Below are 17,791 nucleotides of genomic sequence, written 5' to 3' on the forward strand. Positions count from 1 at the left end.
TTTTTCTTCATTCCTTAGAGCTGTGTGTGGCATTTTAACTTAGTCTCCAGTTCTCCCTGAGATGTAAACAGAAGTTTTGCAGTCTTTTATTCCCTTCGCCCATCTTTTTTTTTCTCTGTTGATTGAAATGCAGACCTGAATTACAGAGGCTGCCCAGCCATCCCGGACCATGAAGCAATGCCATTTGATGATAGAGCATCAGGATGGAAGGAGCTTGGGTCCCAGAGAACCAGAGACTACCATATTAGCTCTGGACTATGTTCTCTTAGTTTTGTTTATGATTGCAAGAAAAATAAACATCTATCTTATTTAAGCCATTGTTAGTGTGTTGTATGTGTGTGTTTTTCTATTACATGCTGCCAAACCTAATCCTTCTTGATATACTTACTAAAGGATTTTTTTTCCAGGCAAGTGCAATTCTGAGCCTAAGAGAAATTCTAACTGTAAGATATTAGTTTTTTTTTCCTTTACCTCATTATACCTAATTTCTGTATCCTTTCTCAGGTCTAATTACAAACCCCTTCTCCTCTCCTTAACTTGCTATTGTCTGAACCAGTAAAATACATAAAACTCATTTGCAAGGTCCAAATCTAAATGATTTAAATATTACATGAAAAGAAGGATATATTGACTGTTTCAGTCATCATTTGCTTGTAAACAAATCACTCCAAAACTTAGTAGTGAAAATGGCATTATTTTATTATTTCCCACAATTCTGTGGGTTCACTGGGATCATTGGGATGGTTCCTGTGTTCCACATAATGTAGCTGAGGTCACTCAGATGGGTACATTCAGCTGTAAGATCTGTTGTGGCTGGAAATGTCCACCAACAGCCTCTTACCTTCCGGGGTTTCCCTACATCTGGCCTTTTACTATTTTGTTTTCTAGGCTGAGCATCTTTACAGCATGATGACTGGCTTCCAAAAAGGGGTGTTTCAAGAGAATAAACCCTAATATGCAAGCACTTAGTGTTTACTCCTTGCTTAATACTTGCTAATTTCCAACTATCCCAAGCTTAGGAATGAGGAAACTGAGCACAGGGAGTTTGGGTATTTATCTAAAGTCATGGATTTAGTAAGTAGTAGAGCCAAGATTTAAAACTAGTTAGGCTGACTCGACACTGTGAGAATGCAATATGGTTGGATCTGCGGAGTTTGGAACTTGATTATCGTCTATTTTGCATATATATATATATATATATATATATATATATATATATATATATATATATATATATATATATATATTGGCTTTCCAGTTATTTCCAATCAGAAAAACTAAAGGCAGCATATTGTGCAGCTTTTCTGGGTAAAACCACGAGTATGTTTTGAAATTTATAAAACATTATTCAAATGCTAAAAATGTGAGAATTGTCTTATCTTACTTAGTGTATCCTCCACAGTGCTGGGTAAAGAATCACTGTGCCACACAATTGCTGTATGCAGTGTGACTGGGTGCTGTGTTCCTTGGACCTAGGCTAGAGGATGGTTGTAGCTAGGGGGATGAGGGGAGTGGGAGGAGGGCTGTGTCCTCCTCCTGTCAGTTAAATTTCCAGGCATAACTGCCTCTCTGAATGTTGAAACTTACTCTTCTTACAATAAATGCAAGAGATATGTATAGAGACACAGGTTGCTGGTTGAGTTTGCATGAAATCACAATCTCATTTCAACACTACTAGAGAAGTCTGAAGGATACTCATGAGACACCTTTGACATTTTTAATGACAAACATTTCAGTTTACATCATTAGGCCAAGGATGCAATGGACTCAAATCAAATGTTTTAGGTAGTAAATAGAGCCCAAAATATACTGTAATATAATTTATTTTGCAGAAATATCAAAAAATACTTCACAGGTAGTTATGTTTGATGTAGGAAAACACCAACTGTGAATCTGAAAATTTGTCATACGTTTTGCATTTAGAAAAGTGATGGGTAGGGTTAAAGCAGTTTGCAAAGACTAAGGAAATAGAAATTTCACAAATAGGACTCTTGTTTAATTAAAGGAAAGATGAGGACATTTCTAAAAGGACTTGAAAGTAAGGGGATTTCTGTGGGAAATCACATCCTTATTGTCCTTTGTTACTCTTAATTTAACGAACTACCCTAACATAGTTAATATGTATTGATTTTGTTTTTCTTGTGTATCATTTTAACTGTTTGTGCAAAGTGACATGCCCTAAGTTATCTGCCTCTTCCCTCTTCTGTTACCTTGTACTATTGCTCTTTTTCTGGTTCCATCTACATCCTTGCTCTTCCTGAGACACAATAGGCCTTCTCCTATTCCTTATGCCTGGAACATCTTTCCCTCAGTTGTATGCATACCTATCTCGCTGACCTCTTTCAGATCTTTGCTTAAATTGAAATTCTTTAAGGCCCTAGTTGCACCCCATCACCATTCTCAAAATTCCCAATCTCCTTCATCTGCTCTGTTATGTTGTAGAACAAAAATCACCTTGTAATATACAGCATAATATACTGCCCTTTTTATCGTTTATTTCCATCTCTACTGTGTTCAACTAGAAAGTTCTACAATGGCCTGAAACCTTTTCATTTTGTTAAATGGCATATCTCAAGAGCCTAGCATACTGCCTAGCATATATAAGACACTCAATAAATTTTTGTTGAATAAATAATAAAGCTCTCAATCGTGCAATGTCTATTCTTAAATAATCCTTTTGTGATTACATTGATGTTCAGCTTTTGCATTGCCATGTGGTTATAATGCCTAATAAAATGAGAAATGAAGGGTAAGGTGTGTGGGGAAAAAAATTGGAGAAACGATCTGCTCCAAAAGAAGGAAAGTGTTGTTCTGAGATAATATATATAGCTAGGTTATAAATTCTCTAAAGCCATAGCTCTTGTTCAAGATCTCAAAAAAAAAAAAAACAGTCCTAAAAATTGTTTGAGCAGGTAGAGGTATAGGGTTAAGAATGAGCACTATGACAGAATATATTTTGATTTGCCTTACTAAAAATTAACCCCTGTTAGAAAATTCCAACTTACAAAATTATTATTCGAGGAGATTCTTTTAAATATGGATCCGGTAATTATTTTGTTTTTAAGTTTTAGTTAGCAAATAAGTTGGCTCACTCTAAAACAAGAATTTTATCAAATAGGCTCCATCTCATATTCAAAGCTTCAGGTGGTTATTACAAACTAGAATGCTGTGATGAAAGCAATTCCTTGGCTATACGTGGCCTTGAAATAATTGGGCAACTAGACTGCTTGTCAATGTCTGCCATGGACATGAGATGTGGGAATGTCACATGGATACCCGTATTTACCATTCCGTGCCTAAAAGATCTGTAATGTCTCTTTTAGCTGTATCATTCTCTGTGAAAGACAAAGTATTAAATGTTAGCAGAAATTCTGGGATAGAGAAATTTCAAGTGAATGTATTAAGGGTCATAACTGGTTGAAATGCAAACTGGAAATAAAGCTTCATTAAATCTAAGTTGGAACTTCCATGTTAATATATGGGCTTACTCATATATATTAATTATATATGTGATCTCTTCCCACCTCGTTAAAGTGCATCTGAAAAATGACCAAAGGACAGGAAGATGTGTGTGTTTGTGTGTTCTTTTCTTACTTATTTATTATCTGTTTCCCCAGCTAGGATATATGTTTATAATGGCAGGAATGATATCTGATTTGTTCATTGTCCCTAGAACATAATAGAAAATCATTAAATATATTTTAAATGCAAGAGTTGAATTAAGGCTGGCACTTTTACAGCATGAACCAAAGAGGATGTCATAACAATTTGTTTGGAAAAAAGTGGCGAGGAAATCATCACTTTGATTCATTTTTGTGTTCTTTTTAAGAATTCTAGCATAGTTGCATTTAGAAAAAATATTTTTATTAACAAATCATAGAACTATTTTCCTAATAGTCACAGTTTTCAGGTTTTTACTGAGATATACAGTCATACATTGTGCTCTGCTCTAGCCCAAAAATGTACAGCATCATTTGGGGCGCAGTTTAAATATATTTATTTTAAATGATATTTCTAAACAATTACCTTCAAAAGATAAGAAATTCACTTAAATATTTGACAAACTTAAAGACAACACCCAGTTAAATTAAAAATAGGATTTTACTTGGCAAACATAGAAAAATAAAGCAAATAAACAAAGTCCAAAAAGCAAAATAAAGAAATACAAAGCAGCTAGTAAATGAAAAATAAAATAAATAAAATAAAATAAGGTTAAAATAATAGGACTATAATTAAATATATTGATTATAACATTTATATGTGACTTAAACTCCCCTATTAACAGCCAAAGCAATAAAGAGTTGGAAACAAAAGCCACAGTACTAATATCGAAGTGGAATTCAAGGAGGAAAAAAGCATTGAACGGGACAATGGCTAATTTTGTTGATAAAATCCAATACGAAGATAAAATAGTAATACATCTTCATGCACATAAAATATAGCAACAAAAATATTAGAAATAATTAGACATAAAAACAATTATAATGAGATGCTTTAGGTAAGGCCTATCAGACCATGACGAATCAAGACATGAAGTAAATAAACAAATATTTATGAACAATATAAATTTGTACTCGCAAATCAAAAATATATACTTTGTCAAATGTTTGAAGAATGTTTTAAAATTTAATAATGCCCATAGCCCTGGAAAAACCTCGACTTTTTAAAATATGGAAACTGGATGGTCCAGTTTACATTTTTTTGTCTAAGAATAAACAAAACTAAAAATTAATTAAGAGTACATTAAATAGCAGTATAGTTAAAGAGGGAATAAAAATGCATTTAAATATCTTTAGAACAAAATTGAACTGAGAATAGTATGTGTCAACATTTCTGGGATAGTCTAAAATAGATACTCAAACCTAAGCATGTATTCTACCGGCTATTATTTAAGAAAGAAAATGAATGAAATAAATATTTCATTAAGAAGTTAGGAAGTTTTAAATAAGGTAGCCATATGGAAAGTAGAGGAAAGGAAAATAATGAATTAATAAAATAAAAAGAATATAAAGTGAATAGATAAAAACATATAGGGTTTTTTAATGGACATCTCTGGGAAATATAATTATTAGAAAGAGAATATTATAAAAAAGAATACAGAATAAAACACATATGGGAGAGATTTTAACATTACATATTTCAATGCACAGTTGCATACAAATATATTAAGAAGTCCTAATTTTATGCAAAAAATATAAATCAGGGTGAAAATTTGAAAATGCTTATTACATAGATAGTTATTAAAAAATCTTGATTAAGAAAGTTTACAAACAAGTTGTTCTGAGTTTGCAAGAAACAGGCAATTACAATATTACATGAAATATTCTAGAACCTTAAAAATACATAAGAAACAAACCAAATAATCTTACTAAGTTATCTTCTGACCGAAAGAAATAATGTTCAAGAAACAAGTAAAGAAAGATCTCACTGATAATAGAGAGGCATAATTCAATAACAATATACAAAGAGACCATTTTTACTACTACATTTAATAAATTTTTCACCTTAATTTTATAGGATTCATCTCCAAAATGCAAGATGTTTTAATGTTTGGAAATACTTCAATGGCTTTCACTATAACCATATTAAGAGATTATGTGATTGCAAAATAATACAACCTATTTTCTTCAGCATTGTAAAGATATTTCAAATATTTTCAATTAATTTATACTTTAAGATCATTTCAATCAACCCAAAGGGATTTTTTTTGGCAATAGGAGATAATAGTTCTACATGTCTTTAATAAAAGTAAACAAATAAACATAACTAAGAACATTAATGATAAAGAATTCACTCTACTGTAATACATTTTTTAGGATCTTACAGAACCACAGTAATTAAGGTATTATTTTCTGCGTATCAGAACTGAAAATCAGAATAACGAAACAGAACAGACAGCACTAAAACAGATGCTAATATATGTAAAATCTTAACAGATGATAGAGAGTATCACAAAATGACATAAAAGAGGTTTGGTGAGAGTTTTAAATGTTTAATTGTATAACAAAGTACAAGGAAATGTAAGTGAATATCAACGAAAGGCTGCATATGTAGAGGCTTTCTAAGCTTGAAAGTAATAGATGAAATTACACATAGAAGATCTATTGGATTGCCCAAACAATGATTTGAAAACATCTGTAGGGCAAAATATTAAGCATATTAAAATGGCAAGAGGGAAAAAACTTTTCATTTTATATAACAAAGATTAATATTCTTAATTTCCAAGAAAGTGTTACAAATTATTAAGATAGTAGTAATGTTCCACTGGGAAGATACCAAAGAATATATGAAAATATGTCTAACCTCATTAGAAATGAAGAAATGGAAATTAATGTAACAAAAGCCATGTATCATTTATCAATGTGATAGTTTTTAAAAATTATAGTGTCTAGTGCTTGTAAGGGGTGCAATAAAATGTGTAGTTTCTTACCATATAGTAGCTAAAGTAGTTGAACATCTAAAACTTCATACAGATGTTAAATAGGAATAAAAGCATAGATGGAAATATAACAATGTACAATAAAACTCATCTCTTGGTTATGGGAATTTCTAAGGTTTTATTTTAGTTTTTATAATTTTTTGTGTTGTCCAAAATTTCTGCACAAAATTAACTCTGTAATTAAATTAAATACGTAATTACAATATATCATTTATGTATTAGTAAATAAAAACAGCATTAAAAATAAATCTACCATATAATCTCCCAAATATACATGAAAAGTTATGAAAAACTAATGGTAAGTAGCACTGAAAATTTTAACAATGATTTCTTCTGGATCACTTGATTAAATGAAATTTTTCTTCTTTTACACTTGGATATACTCCATTTTTTCTTATGAGCATGTACTGCTTTCATAATCAGAAAAAAATTTCAAATTTAAAACATCAGATGGATAAAGTTGATTCAATTGTAATAATACAGTTTATAAATTCAAGGGTGGCATTTTGCGTAATCTGAGATGTTCTTATTTACAGATTTTTTCTGTTAAGAAAACTAACAAGAACTTCTTTCTTAGGACTATGTAAGTATGAATGGTGTTTAAGAGATTGATTTAATAGATATTCTTTACCTGTATAATAAAACAGTAATTAAATAATTATGTTCTGATTAGCTTTATTCTTCAAATACACGAATCCAATAACATTTCTGTGTGCACCTTTGTTTCTTTATCTAAATAAAGAGATTATGTTTTTGTCAGTCTATTTGGTTTAAGTCAGTGTAAAATTTTCAACATAAAGAGCATGAACCACTGGTTAGCATTTATATGACTGTGATGATAGAAAGCTAATGATAATATATAATGGATTGGGTATGTGCAAGACTACAATAGCTCATTAAAACCTTATTACCTTTATTTGCAGGGCTTTTCTGCCTTCATGCTAGTGAATTCTCTTTGGGTATTATCACTGGGTTGTTAACACCAAAAATAATTATGATGAAAAACCTAGGGCTCAGTTATTATAATAATGTTAAAAGGAATAAGGTTTTTTGTTAGAAATATTTTCTTTTGTCCATGTCTGAGTGCCTATTTTTTTATTGGGTTGGCTGATCTTTTATTATTGAGTTTTAGCACTTCTTTATGTGATTTGAATACAAGTCTTTTGTCAGATACATGTATCACAAATATTTCTCCTAGTCACTGGATCACCTTTTCATTTTCATGATAATGTCATCTGAAGATAAGAAAAAATTAATGTTGAAGGTTGCTATCTCTTATTTTTATTTCATGACCAGTCATTTTTATATTGTATCTAATAAACCTTTGGCTTCCTCAAGGTCATGAAGTTTTCCTTTTGTGTTTTCTAGAAAATTTAGAGTTCTAACGTTTACATTTAGGTATATGGTTCACTTCAAATTAAATTTTATGTATAATATTATATTCGGTTGAGATTTATTAATTCAGTAATCCAGTTGCTTTAGCGCATTTGTTGAAAAGACGTTTTTCTTCATTAAATTGAATTGATGCCTTTGTTAAAAATTATTTGACCATATTTATCTATGGTCTATTTATGGAGTCCTTATTCTGTTTCATTGATCTGTGTTTGGGGTTATCTTTATATCAATACAATGCTATCATTATTATTATAGTTATATACTAAGTCTTAAAATCAGGCAGTGTCCATCCTCCAACTTTGTTCATTTTCAAGATTATTTTGACTGTTCTAAATCCTTTGCTCCTCCATATAAATTTTAAAATCAGCTCAACAACAACAACAACAATGCCTGCTGGAAATGTGATTGAGATTTCATTGAATACATTTATCAATTTGGGGAAAATGAATGTTTTAAGTTTTAAGTCTTCCAATTCTTGAAAATAATTTATCTCTCCGTTTATCTAGATATTCTTTTAATGTCTCTTAATAGTGTTTTTTTACACTTTTTTATTAAAATTCTTCCTAAGTTGTTAATATTTTTGACACTATTGTAAATAGTGTATGGAAATACAAAATACAATTAATTTTACGATATCTATCTTGTATCCTGCAACTTTGCCAAATCCACTCCTTAGTATTTTCTATGTAGGCAATCATATAATTTATGGATAAGGAAAACTTTACTTCCATCCATCTTTCGTCTTTAAGAAAAAAAAATATTTTGTCTTTTTCTTGCCTTATTGTTTATTACTGGCTAAGAACTGTAGTACAAATAATTTTTGAGAATAAGCATCCTTGCCTTTTTTCCAAGTCTTAAGGGGCAACATTTCATCTTTTACCATTAAGTGTGTTAGTTTTAGATAGTGAAGACATGTACACATATTTTAATGTTATAGAAAACATATTTTGTCAGTAAGGTAAATGGTTTATGTATCTGAACTCTTATTAATATATTTAAATATTATCTTAAAATATTAATATCTATCAACTCGAACATTAAACTTTGAGCCTTTAACAATTAAGGCATTAAGTCTAGTATTTTGAAGAGGTATGGCAATAAGAGTACCAGGAGGACCTCATTCCTAAAACCTTTGTTAGTGTTATTTTTAAATTTAAAAAAAAAAACAAAAACACAACATGCAATAGTTCTCTAAAAGTTCAAATAAGAAAGAATAATAACTGATAAAGATGCCAAATGATGACAATATAGTCCCATAGAACATCACTGTATTAAGGAACTGGGTAAGTTTATCTTCCATATACAGATGCCCCAATACAAATTTTGATTATCTCATTTGCTCCAATCAAGAAAATCAAGGCACTCATATGACTTTCCTGTTTCCCACATCTTCACTCATTACCAGGAATCTTTGGTGTCAATTATCACAGTTTCAGTGACCCCATTAGTGTCCCCTACAAATTCAGGGATCTTCATTTCCACCATGAGCTTTGTTTGTCAGTTCTCCAGCCCTGACTCTAGGATGCTCTGATTTGACCCCATGAGAGCTACTTGAGTGATTCCTGTCCCTTTCTGCCTTTCAGTTTATTTATTGATAAAGGAGGGGAGGATTGGAAGCTAAACACAGTAATTATTAAAGGCATTTGGAAATACAAATTCATGTCTTACGTAGAATTGGTTTTAAGTTCTGTTTATTCAAAACTTTAACTTTAAAAACAAAGCATGGAAAAAAAAAATTTTACTGAGGAGCCAGAAGTACGTCAAGAAGAGCTTCATCTGAGAGATTCCGGACATCCAGAGAGTTGGCAAGCTCAGGCACTAGTTTTGCATCTGAGAACAAAGGATGTAAATCCTTTGAAAAAGTTAAAAATGCTTTTGTTCACAAAATAATCACATCCTATTTCATCTGTATTTTGTATTCTGGGTCTAGTTAAAACCAGTCGTACTCATGATAAAAACAAAAGTATACTGCTTTGTTCCACAGTACTTTTAAGTCTGCTGTTTCACATGATTAAAATACAGAGAAGCATACAAATGCATTCATTGTATGTAGAAACTCTTAATGTGTGTTGGGAAGACAGATTTTGTTCCAGGCTCATCTGTAAAGCTACTCTCTCACCCCTACCTGACTTCAACACCTACCCCCTAATTTGCTTTCTATTGTAGTTATGATTTACTACAACAAGCTTTTCACTTCTCCTTGAATTGCTATAGCTTTCATATCTCCATGCTATTGCTCTAGCTGTTTCTGCCACCTAGAGAGTCCTTTCCCTTCTCTTCATTGACTAAATCTTACCCAGTTCTTAACATCTACTACAAATGCTTCTCATCTCTGCAGACTTTCTTGAATTGCTAGCCATTATTGAGAGTCCCCACAGCATTCTGTACCCATTTTTATTAGGGCATTGACAAAATGAGAGCTTGGCTCTTACTTTTGCTCATATATGTCAACTGGACCAATCAGGGCCATAGTTTTTATGTTCTAAATGCTGAAGTCAAAGTAAATGTTTGGGAATTGCTGGTTGAGTGGCTGAGTGAGTGAATGAATGAATGAATAAATGAATTTTTAACTTTCCTTTGTTTTGCTTTCTTGAACTCTTTTTCTTTGCTCTAAATATTTTTCCATGACACTTAATACATTCTTATACATTATATAATTTTGTTATTTATTTTGTCTGTGTCCTCCCATTAAGGCAAGGTGTTTGTCTTTAGTATGCATTAATACTTATAAAAGGAATGAATAAATAAAAATTCCTGCCGCATATTTTCCCTTTTAATCTCTTGATTTTTGTGTTTTGAGAAGTCGGCTGAATTCTGTATTATCCATATTTGTAGTTTCCTTGTAGGCCTGGTACCTTTGTCTGAAATTCCTCACCACCTGAATAGGATTCTTTGAGATAAGGCTTTGAGTCTCTGTTAAATATTTAACTATTAGCTAAACATTGTCACCTTTTATCAGCCTTAACAAATTAACCCAAATAAATTTATCAGATTGGCCCTAGTAGAAAACAAGGCAAGGAGAAAACTTTCATTCATTTAACTGGGTATTTCTCTAACACTACTATGTGCCTTTGTTCACTAAATTGAACGTGGTCATTACCCTAACAGAGCTTACATCTACTGCTGAGATCCTCAGACATTTGGTGTTTGAAACATTCTTACAAATTCTAGAATTTTCGGTAGATTAAAAAACTTTTAAATGTTCATAAAACAATCACCATAGTGTAAGACCGCATCTCTATAAAAGTGTCCGTGATTATCACACACTTCATTTGTCACCCCATTACCACTATGCCTCTGTTTTCTGAAAACTATTTACTACCTAGACTAAGCTCTGTTCTATTAGAAAGAGACAAAATTCCCACACAACCCAGTGAACATTCCACCTTTCTCTGATGTCAGCTTGACTTAACATTATGGTGCTTATCTCTTGCTCTCTTGCTTTCTACACTTTTCACAAACTATTCCCCAAATTGTTCTATCTTTCATAAGTCAGTGTGAGAGAAATTTAGTTACAAGAATAAATTACATACTTTGGTCAAAATTTGAGGGAACAGTGGCTGAGAATTTCTTGTCTTGGACCATGTGCGAGTTCCCCGTGGGAAAGGGAAAGTAAAAATGTCTGCTGAATGGAAGAATATTTGGCTGGTTGGCAGAGATATAAGGGCCCTATGTAGCTAGCAGGCAGCATGAAGGCTGTAAGAATGGACAGACACCAAAGGAAGAAATATGGTGGTACAGTTGAAAGACGCTTCTGCCTCACAAATGAGTCCAGGTCAGCCCAAGTTCAGGACCTCCTGGAATCTTCTGAGGTTCTCCTGGCCCATGGTTATGGTAATTGTTTTCCCTTTATGTAGTCAACAAGATTTTGATATTCAATGTAGTTGCCTCCTCCCACCACAAAAACAATTGCCTCTTGGAATGGATTTTTGTTCCTTAGAACTGAACTCTCACTGCCCCGTGGCATTTTGGGATCAAAATATCTATAGTCATCTGTTTCAGGGTTTGACTTCATCTCCATGAGATTGTCTAAAATACGAGTAACAGGTAGATTTTGCTCTTTCAGTACCAGGTTCTTCACTCCTTCCATCACAAACTGTGATCCTGTATTCATGATTTGTGATAAGAGACACATTGGTTTAGTAGTACTGTTGCGATAGCTGGCAGGAGCTGAGCCCATCTTGGCAAAAGCTTTCCGCCGTTTGATATATTATAAAAGATTAAGGTTGTATCCTGCATCAGTTAAAGATTTTTTGTATTGCTCCAAATCGGCCTCAGAAGGTGCTTAGTGTACAGCAGGGTGTCCATTGTCACATTCTGTTCCTCTGGAGGCAAGAATTCCCCAGGCAGTCTTCCAGAACTAGAATATTCTTCATCCTCACAAAAAAATTCAAGCTCTTTTTATACTACTTCTTTTCCTTCTTCCATTAGACAGTGATATAATTTCCTCCAGTGACTACTGTTTTTTAAGTCACTTGTTATGCTTTCCTTTTGAACTACCTCTATTTCTACTCCATTCCTTCCTAGTGACCCTTATTTTTTCTGAGTTTAATATTATGTTAATTAAGTTTCTTCCCCCTCTCAAATGGAGCATCTCAATTCATTCCTTTTCATAGCAGCAGCTCTTCAATTCTAGTTGATAGCAGTTTTTATATTTTTTCTTCCAGTAGTTAACTAAACTTGTAAATAGACCATATACATACATATGCATGTGTGTGTGTGTGTGTGCATGCATGTGAATGTGTGTATGTGTGTATGTCTTTGGGGATATATGAACTAAGAATCATTATATAAGTTAACAAGAGATATCCCTAAAAAAGAAGGATTCCCAAATCTTTGAAAGTAAATATAAGATATGACCAGAAATTCTAAGCAAAAAGACAGCTGATTAACTATTTTCATGTACTATATGCATAAGGAGATATGCTCAAGAATGTTCAAAATAGGAATGTTCAAAATAGACCAATCTACGGGTGAATGGATATATTCAAAACGAATACTCTACATCAGAGTCAAATATATATAGCACAGCTATATATATCAACATGGATGAATCTTAGGAATATGCTGTTTGGCCAGAGATAAAAATCACCAAGAGTAGTACATAAGTAGGATTTAGTTTACATGTAAAACGATCGCTATTGATTAAGCATGTGAGAATATTGACTAAACTGAAAAAACTTAAGGAGATAATTAACACCAAATAATCAAATTTATAGTTGCTTAAGAGTGGGGGTGTGTGAAGGGAAGGTGATGAGATCAGTGATGATCTCATCAGGGGTTTCAAAATATTGGCCATATTCCATTTCTAGAGCTGAGTAGGGAAATATATAGATCTGCATTTTACTATTACTCTTTATACTATATTATAAATATAATTTTGCATGTACTTAATAATTAATAAAACAATTAAAAACTAACAATACCGTAATGAAAAGAAATGGGAAAATATTAAATTGTACTCAGCATAATGGCTAGACTAAAATTTCATGTATGAACAGCTTCTTCTCAAGAAATTAATAGTTCTTGGCAACTTTTTTGTGGGGTATAAAACCTGTAACTAATCACAGATTTTCTGAAAATTGCCATGTGGCTTTCTTGCCTCATGTTCTATTAATAACATAATAATTAAATATTAATAACTTTTATAAATGGTTAAACACATTTAATGGTTCAATTTGCTTAGGAATTTTTAGTGCAATGTGTATATACAACATATTTTAAGAGGCATATTATCTTCAGTGTGCTGCGTATATATTTGCATGTGTGTGTGTAACTTCTCTATAGGACTCACACAGAGGTATAGAAATCCAGGCAACTACCATGACTTCTCTGTCTCCTATTTCTTTTCACTCTTCTTTTTAGATAACATTTAAATTCATCCTCTCTGTCACATTCCCATTGTCTCTGTCTTGGCTCAGACCCTCATCATTTCTTGTTTTTACTATTTTAATAGCTTTATAAGTGTTTTCCATGCTTTGTCTCTTTCTCTGCCCATTCGGCTCTCACAGAACTTGTAGCCAGATTTATTCTTCTAGAAAACAAACACCGCTCTAAATTCCTAATTTCCTATAGAATAAGGCATAAAATCTTCATAATGACATTAAAGTCTCTTAAAAATCCAAATACAGCCTATGTTTTTAGTCTTATACATACCGTACGCCTCAGCTTTACCAAACTATTTCTACTTCCTCTGACGTTCTGTGCACTTTCAGGCAAGGAGAACTTTGCATTTGCTCTTCCCTCTTGGTAATTAATTGCCTTTTGTGCACTCTTAATGAACCTGTATATACTCTCTAAATCTTTCTTGTTATCTCCTTTGTCCTCATTGATTCTGACCTTATCCCATCTCCTTCACACATTTAGGCACTTTTTCTTCTGAACTTTCTTAATATGCAAGTCTCATTTCTATAATAGAATTTTTAACAATATAGTTGAATCTTTACTCCTTTTAAGTTTATTTCTTCCTCTAGGCTTTGTGTACCTTGAGTGAAAAGATTTAGCTTATTTCTCTTTGTATTTCCGGGTCTAAAACATTATCTGGAAAATAGTTTTGTTGAATAATAAGAGAATCAAGATGATGAAACCATTGAAGAGAGCAAATATGGATGCAGAATTTGGGCTGAATATGAGAAGAGACAGATCATGATTTTCAAGCTAGGGAGTAAGGAAATTAACCAGAAATTAACATAGTAAAAGGTTCATTCACTCACTGTGAAGTATTCCTCGTCATGTACCATGGCCCTTAATAGAATAAAACACTAAGAAAAAAATCATCAAATAATGACAGTGAGTCCAGAAAATTGATGGTTAAAAAAAGAAACAGAAAATAAAAGAAAAAGATTTTATTTTCAGTGCCCTCAAACTATATCCAGAAAATGCCAAGCAAGTATTCTGGGAAGGAGAAAACCAGTGCATATAGGCGCGGAAGTTTCTTTGTAGGCAAACACTATCTATGAGATGAAATATTTGATCAAAATGTTTATTTGTAATGTTGATGCTCTACTAAACTGAAGAAAGATCTCTATCCCAAACATTTGCTTTTTGTCATTGTGAGAGTTCAGTGAATCCAATTAACTGAGCAGAAAAGACTACCTAAGGCCAGATGCACTCCTTTATTCCTTCCCAGAGGGGCTATGTTGTTTAGACTTACTTGGACACTCTAGCATTTGTCCGGATTTCTGAGAAGTCAGCTAGACCATCTGTTATTTTCTGGGAGAAAAAAAAATAAAAGGAGCAGCTATGGCCTGCGGTGGTCCCTGTAAACTATAAAGAAGCCTAACTCAGAGGCCTGCTCTCTGACAGTACCACTAGCTACCATATAACATGAGCCTACCCAGTGCCAGGTATTGGGCAAAGCACTTCACACACACACATACGCTCTCATTTAATAGTAATGTAAGGAAGATCATTTACTCTCATTTTACAGATGAGAAAACAAGTCTCAGGTTAAATAACTTGTTTAAGGTCACATAACAACCCATTAACCACCTGAGCCAAGACATGAACACAAAGCTTTCTGAATTAGTTGCAAGTCTAAACAAAAAAAAGAAAGAAAGAAAGAAAAAAATTCAGAATGACTAAATATTGCATGGGACATGCATACACTAAAACATTAGTCATTGTTTACCTTAAATTCAAATTCACTTGATGTCCTGTGTTTTATCTGGTAACCTTAATTTGAGTGAGTCTAATCTCTCTAACATGTGTCACCTAGTTGACTTCCTTGGCAGATGATTCCAGAGATATCTCTGGGCAAGCAACTTGACAAAGCACAGGCAAAAAGCAAATTTGATAAGTTACAAGTCTTCCATGTGCCAAATGTAATCACTTAGACAGAATGCCACTTACCTGGGCCGCAGGGGTTAGGAACTTGGATTGAGGAAACTGTAGCACAAGGTCACATCTAGCTACAGAGGTAGATTTCTATGAAGTCGATGAAACTAAATTTCCAGGGCTTCTTACTTACATGGGCCTGCAGTCTTAATTTTATATTCTTTTTTTCTTTTTCTTTTTCTTTTTTTTAAACAGAGAACCAAGTAAATTACATAAACTTCAGGTCCCCAAAACTTGGGGCTGCCCACACAACATGTTTATGTCAGAACCAGAAAACAAAGCAAAACTTGCCTCTCTCAAGTTCCTTCCTTTTTCGTATTTGTCCTAAAAACTATGTAGAACTGAACTCATCACCTAAAAATCGTTCAATGCATGTTTGGTAAATGGATGAATGAGCCAATGAATAAATGGATAGTAGATTTGAGAAAATAAATTAGAAAAATGTATGCTCTTATACACACTATTGAGCACTTAATTATTCACATTATTATACGAATCATGACCACCTGACCTTTTTCTTCATATTGTGCCATGTTTTCTTTCTGGAGATGAACGTATTTGTTTAACAGTAAAATATCTGTTTCCTGGGCAGGGATTAGGGACAGGACCTTCTTCATGCCTCAGGCCTAGTAGATTTGGAAGGTGGTTCCAGAGTTTGTCTTTCTAGGGTTATCCTTTTTATTATTTAAGCTAGGGTATTTTGGCATGGCTTTATTTAATTGTGTTTGTTACTACTGTATTACAAGGAGGGGTTATCCCACCTGCTTTTTTCGTTTTTGTTTTTTACATTATTAGAGTATATGGAAGGCTAACTTATCTTCTACCTAGTTACTCTTAATTAATTGAATGCTTGGGATTAAAAAAATAATCTAAAATGGGTTCTGGTCATATTTCTCAACCAGTTAATTACTTTCCTGCTTATTAGGATAATTGTATGTTTTCCCTGCCCTAGAGAGAGGACACTCAAATCAATAGTAAGAGACTGGAGACAGGGGGAGGTTTAGGCCGGGGGTGCTTGATTTTATAAGTATTTAATAACCATGCAGCCCACCGCAGAAGCAGAACTCCACGCCGAAGGTCCTAAAGGGATACACAGCCAGCTCCCTTATCATGTATCTTCCTAGTACTGTGATATGACACCACGATAAAGCATTATCCTGTAAGGACGTACAACTATAAATGGTAGAGTTAGAACTTAGACTATATTCTCAGTCTTTGTCTTTCACCAAAAAATTTTCAGTCAGAATCCTGTCACATTTTTTATATTTATTTATTTTTATTCTTTGATATTAAAAGATATTTATGCATACATAGTACATTTATATCACAGAGAAAAAAATAAAAATCAGCTGCATTTTCTGATAGTCACTAACATTTCAGATGTATTTTTTCCCAATATTTTCACATATCCATATGTACATATGAACTTTTTTTAGAGTTGAGATCATATGTTCTATAGAGCTCACTATAATTTTTAAGGCATTCTCTCATACAATATGTCTGATAGAACTTAAGAAATAAGCAGGACATTGGTGTGTAAATAGGTTGTAAGCCAATTCATTAATTAACATCATATTTATACCTGTATTATTCATTGCAATTCTCTGTTTGTTTAAACTCAGGTCTCTCATTGTTTGTCAGTCAGTGTTATCTATCAATAAATATTCATAAGTTTTATAAGTATGACTAAATTCAATGTCTTTAATTTTCTTAAATTAACCTAAATTTAAAGTATTCCCCCCATAAAGTTGCATTTAGAGCATGGGGTTTTACTCAATCTATAAACAACTCTTTCACATTAGAGGTTCAACTAGAACCATAATAAATGTGATAATTGTTGTTTGCAGTTAAGACTATGAGTCTTCATTCAGAAATCTATTAATGTGCTAAATATATATATAAGGAGTGACTCAGTTTAGAATGTCCCAAAAGCCTGTAACCTAAAACACTAGCACTGTACATGGACTTTTAATCTGATATATCCAACCATTTTTTAAAATGGGTCACAACATAGATCCTGGAATTTGAAAATCTATTAGATTTCTATAATGGGCTCAAGGTTCTACCCTCGGCTTATGAGTCTCCAAATTCACATAATTTTAAAGTAATAAATTATGATAT

This window comes from Pteropus medius, unplaced genomic scaffold (genome assembly GCF_902729225.1).
Source record: "Pteropus medius unplaced genomic scaffold, Ma_sr-lr_union100, whole genome shotgun sequence".
NCBI lineage: Eukaryota > Metazoa > Chordata > Mammalia > Chiroptera > Pteropodidae > Pteropus > Pteropus medius.